The 5,227-nt window shown below is 48.7% G+C and overlaps 1 long non-coding RNA gene across 1 annotated transcript; it reads right to left on the bottom strand.

Moving 5' to 3' along the window:
- Nucleotides 1-1,182: 1,182 nt before the first annotated feature.
- Nucleotides 1,183-4,543, bottom strand: LOC119293486. The gene is made up of 2 exons (XR_005143082.1): nt 4,201-4,543; nt 1,183-1,497 (listed from the first exon to the last, which is right to left on the bottom strand). It is a non-coding gene; the product is annotated as an uncharacterized LOC119293486 (long non-coding RNA).
- Between the last annotated feature and the right edge of the window lie 684 nt (nt 4,544-5,227).

The following is a 5,227-nucleotide window of genomic DNA, read 5'->3' as shown; positions in this document are numbered from 1 at the left end:
TAGACCTCTTGGATGTAGGCCTCGGCGGTAGCCTCGGCCTCAAGGCGCTGCCTCACCACACAATCCTCCTGCGCCATAGCCGAGCTCACCACCCATGGATCTAGCGGGACGAGGTCAACCGAACGTGTGGCAAAGGAGAAACTGAGCCTCGCCACCACGTCGTGGCAGCAGACCTGCCAACGGTCGTACTCCATGGCCACGAGCTCAGCTATGTGGAAGCTACAGTGCCACCAGCGGGTGTGGGTCTCCCGATCTGTAATCTCGGTGATCCACATCCCGCACCGCCGCTGCCGGGCCCCGAGGTAAGACCCTGACAGTGGCCTGGCCCAAGGGAGGACGAGGAAGTCCTCGAACCGACGTCGGAGCTCGGCGGCGGGCGGATCGGGCGACCGTCTACGGCGGCTCAATACAGAGCCCGCGAAGGACGACGGGTCAATTCGGCGGCCACCTCAACAACATCGCGCAAAGAGGCAGTGATAAACCTCTTTCAAGACTTAGGCTCCTCAAGCTCTACAACACACAAGCTGAGGTTGACGATGGAGATAGCGGCGACAAGGGCAGCGACCTACCAATGGTTTCGAGCAAGGGAGGGTGGTGTATATCTTTGTGAGCGGAGGTTTTGGGTTGTGTGTGTGGAGGACGGGCAAGGTAGTGTTTGAGGAAATACCATGGGAACTAAAAAATTTACTAAGCGGGAGTAACATGTCGGGGCTACTGAAATTTGGATCAAGGGCGAGCAGTTTTTTTGAGATTGCGAGGGATGCAGAGACGGGAGTAAAATGTCGGGGCTAAAGGAAATTTGGATCAGGGGATAAAAGCAGAGTGGGAGTTATAGTCATCGCGCACGGTCGAAACATACTAATCATGTGCTATCAAAAAGAAAAACCTTCAGGCAAGCATATATTTTTGACATTGTGAGGGATGGAGGCGGGATTAAAATGATGGGGCTACTGAAAATTTGAATCAAGGCATTGAAGAAGAGCAGGAGTAAGAGACATTGCACATAGTCCACACGTACTAATCGTGTGCTACCAAACATAAAAAACTTCCATGCAATAGATATTTTCGAGATTGCGAGGTAGTAGAAATTTCTGAGATCAGGAGGTGTGACACCCCCGATTCAATCATGCACTAATCATACACGCAAATATGTACGATCAAGCTCAGGTACTCACGGGGAGATATCACAACACAACTCTAGACACAAATTAAAACAATACAAGCTTTATATTACAAGCCAAGGGTCTCCAGGGCATGAATACCTAAGCTCAAATACAAATGAGTCAGTGGAAGCAACATTATCTGAGTACAGACATGATTTAAACAAGATTGCCTTAAGAAGGCTAGCATAAAAGTATCAACGATCGAAAAAGGCAAGGGCTCCTGCCTGGCAACCTCCTAACTACTCCAAGTCATCGGCGTCCGTCACATAGTAGTAGGCACCCTCGGGGTAGTAGTAGTTGTTGGCGGTGGCATCTGGATCCTGGGCTCCACCATCTGGTTGAAGCATCCAAGAGGAATGGAAAGAGGTGGAAAAAGGGGAGCAAAGCAACCGTGAGTACTCATCCAAAGTACTCGCAAGTAAGGATCTACACTACATATGCATCAGTATCAATGAAATGGGTAGTATCTGTGTACTGAACTGCAGAATGCCAAAAGAGAAGGGGAAAGCCTAGCCTATCAAAGTCTAGCATCTTCAAGCAGCTCCAAGCATCTTGTAGCAATCAGAAGAGTATAGAATAGCATTTTATATTTAACAAACATGTTGTAGAAATAATGCCCAGAGATCCTTCCCTGACTCCCTATAGGAAAGCAATGTCGGAGCCACATATCCATTACATGCCTCAGCATTTATTACCCAGTTCTAGTTGTATCGAATGGGATACAACTCCGAGCGTCCGTTACCATTGACCAGGCTATTCGGATAGATAAAACTTCCCTACAGGGGTGCACCAACTTACCTAACACGCTCTATCAATTCCGCCGGACACACCATCCGGTCATGACCGCCCTCGGTCGATCAAATCACTATAGTCCTACCTAGGCTCATCAGAGAGGCCAGCACGCCGGTCTACATTCTAAGTGCGCAAGGGTCCTGAGACCATCACCCTTTGCACTCCGGCACATTGTGTACGTGGCCGGTGAGCAGATCTAGCCCTCCTTATACAAGGCAAGGCGTTCCAGTCCAACCCGGCGCACACTGCTGCATCGCTGACGTCCGTTGAACTTTCAAACGTATGCCGCCAAGTGCTCATACTTATTCCCATGTGGTGGTTAGTGCGGAAAAGGCCATAGGCCTACTCGGATCAAATATCCAAAATGTTAGTGAATTAGGAGCGCGCGGTAACGAGCAGAGACTCACAATCATTGTGACCCCGTCGCCCCGTCTCATGGACATGAGGCCAGGGCTAAGAATGGCCAGCTACGCCACGTAGTTATCTTGCGGGCACCTTCCAGGTCAACCCAACTCCACATCACTTGCAAATATGCTCGCATGGGTACCCCACATGGCCGACCTGACTTTAGTATCGTGGTTATGTGATAAAGCCATAGTAACCTTGTGTCCAAAACAGCAAGGGGAAACCCTGAGGAACAACACTCGATGGAATTCCACCTGATGTAATCATCAAGGTGAACCTAGGAGAAATCACCCTCGAGGTCCACTCTTGAGGAGTTGCACGACAGCGTCGTTATCGGGAGTGGTGAAGGAGGAATCATCCTCGATGAGCACAACCGATGAACTAACCTACAAGGTTAATATCCGAAGTGCTGACGAGGAATCACCCTCGGCACTCGATAATAACCCAGTAGTGTCGTACAACAAAGGGGGGTGATGTGAGATGTCGGGGCCTGGTTGCCCATCTCGTTATCCGAGTCTTCTGAAGATCCAGTGGGGCAGTATGGATAAGGTGGGGTCTCTGATGGGTCTCTAACAAGCCTATAGTAAGCAATTTAGAATAAGCAGGTAAGGTATGAAAGCAGGTAACAAAAACAGGCTATGCATCATAATAGGATCATACAAAAGCGGTAGCAGTTCTGACGCAAGCAAGGGAGGGAAATAAATTGTCGATATTGGAACGAACAAGGGGGTTTGCTTGCCTGGAAGATCAGCTACAAAGGAAGAAGGGTTCTCGGTGACATAGTCGATCACAAGGGCAACATCTGTCTCGGTGTCTATCCTAAAGAAGAGGGGGAAGAAACAGTAAATAGGAGCAAACAGAGGTATCACTAAACATGACATGACGATATGCATAACTAGGGCCGACTTAACGTAGTACTACACGTTGCAGACGGAGGGGAAAACATCCGAGGATGAATTCCTGGCGTTATGCCGATTCCGAACAGGTGAAAGAGAAGGGACATTTCCATGTTCCGCATACTAGGGGCATGTGACAGATGAATGGACCGCGTATTCAGATTCGTTGGATTTTTCTGAGCAACTTTCATGTAGAAAACATTTTCATCCAAGTTACGGTCTAAATTGTACGAATTTTCAAAGATTATAGCAATATTCTGGAATTATTTAAATTAATAGAAAAGGAATTGTGACGTCAGCTTGACGTCAGCAAGTCAACAAACTCGTAGATTAGTCAAAGTTGACCAGTAGGTCCAGTGGGTCCTACTGGTCAGTGACTGGACTAATTAGAAGTGGTTAATTTACCTAAACTAAGTTAATTAGCTAGTATGCCCCACCTGTCAGTGGCTAATTAGTTTAACTAAATAAGTTTTAATTATTAAAACATTGATTAAAGGACGGGGCCCGCCTGTCAATGGCTCTGGGCTGCCCAGTCAGCATGTTGACTGGGTCAACCCGGTCAATAGGGCCCCCAGGGCCCACTGGTCAGTGACACTAGGGGTGACCCCGGGTCAGCCATGTCAGCACCGGTGCCAGAGTTGTGTCGGCGAGGCCATTCACGACGGCCTAACACTGGAGACGGCCGGAATCGCGCTACGACGCACCATTTGAGACGTGGACGGGCGCGTTCAAAAGATGGTGTCTGGACGGCGAAGCTACGCGGCAGCCAGAGTTTGGATTTGGGCGGCGCGAGGCTAAGGAGCTCCATATCCACGACTAGAACATGGTTCCACGCTCAGAAACAAGCGGCGGCTGTGGTGTGATGACAACAAGCGCAATGGATGCTAGCGACAGTAAGGTTAGCTACGATGCGATAGGAAGAGCAACAAGATGTAAGATCGGACCTGGGGCATACAGTGGAGCAGCCGAGTAGACTAGTGGGCTCGGGGAAGCACCGGAGTCGTCAAGGCCAATGCAGCAATCTCGGCTGCCCGAGGAAGAATATGAAGACGTAGGCGAGGAAGGGGCAGCTCCCAGCTCTGATTCGAGGGTGCAGGCGCCATGGTCGAGCATGGCGCTCCTCCCAGGCATGGTGGTGGCCCGCGAGGACGCTAGTGGCCGACAAGATGACGGAGCTGCGGCAGCGGCGACTATTCCTGGGTGGGCACCTGAGCGAGAGGGGGAGGGGGGAAGGGGATCTGAGAAGGAGGTGGAGAGGGGCGAGGTGAGCGGGGGTGAGTGGAGGCGGGTAATGAGGAGGGGGGAAAGCACGGGGCCTTATCGCCTCGTTAGGGTGTTGCCGCCGAGGTGGTTGGGGCAGAACCGCGCCCTTTTTCCGACCTTGGTCGTCTAAACAAGTGAAGGGACGACCCGTGGGCATCGATGGCTGGGCCAGCCAATGGGCTAAGGCCTAGGGGGTAGTGGGGGTGTTCTCTCTCTCTCTGCGTCACCTCATCTTTTCCTTATCTTTTACCTTTTTCTCTTTCTTTTTCTGTTAAAGCATCAGTTTTTCCAATATCATTTATAACCAAATTTGTTTTATAAAATAAAACAACTGCACCTAAATATCATTGTAATTTAGCTTACCATCACATTAAGTGTATTAGTTAAATAATTTACTAGTATTTTCATAAAGTGAAAAGGCATTTAAAACATTATTTTAGCCACTGTTTCAAATAGTTTAGGCCATTTAAACATGTTGTAAAAATGTTGGTTCACCACCAATATTAATAAGTGAATATTTTCCACATGATGAGCATTTTAATTTTCATGTTTGAGTCAAGTTGAATTTCACTCATAATTTGAAGTTGAATTCAACTGGAATTTGAAAGAGGTATTTAGACAATGATGATCAAACACTTGTTTAGCAAAAAGATTAACTTAACCCCAAGGGTTACTGTAGCATCATTACACAGGGGTGATACAGGAGGG

The sequence above is a fragment of the Triticum dicoccoides genome, chromosome 4B (assembly GCF_002162155.2).
Source record: "Triticum dicoccoides isolate Atlit2015 ecotype Zavitan chromosome 4B, WEW_v2.0, whole genome shotgun sequence".
Classification (NCBI taxonomy): Eukaryota; Viridiplantae; Streptophyta; class Magnoliopsida; order Poales; family Poaceae; genus Triticum; species Triticum dicoccoides.
The sequence above is the reverse complement of the archived record's forward strand: the minus strand, read 5'-3'. Positions and strand labels throughout refer to the sequence as shown.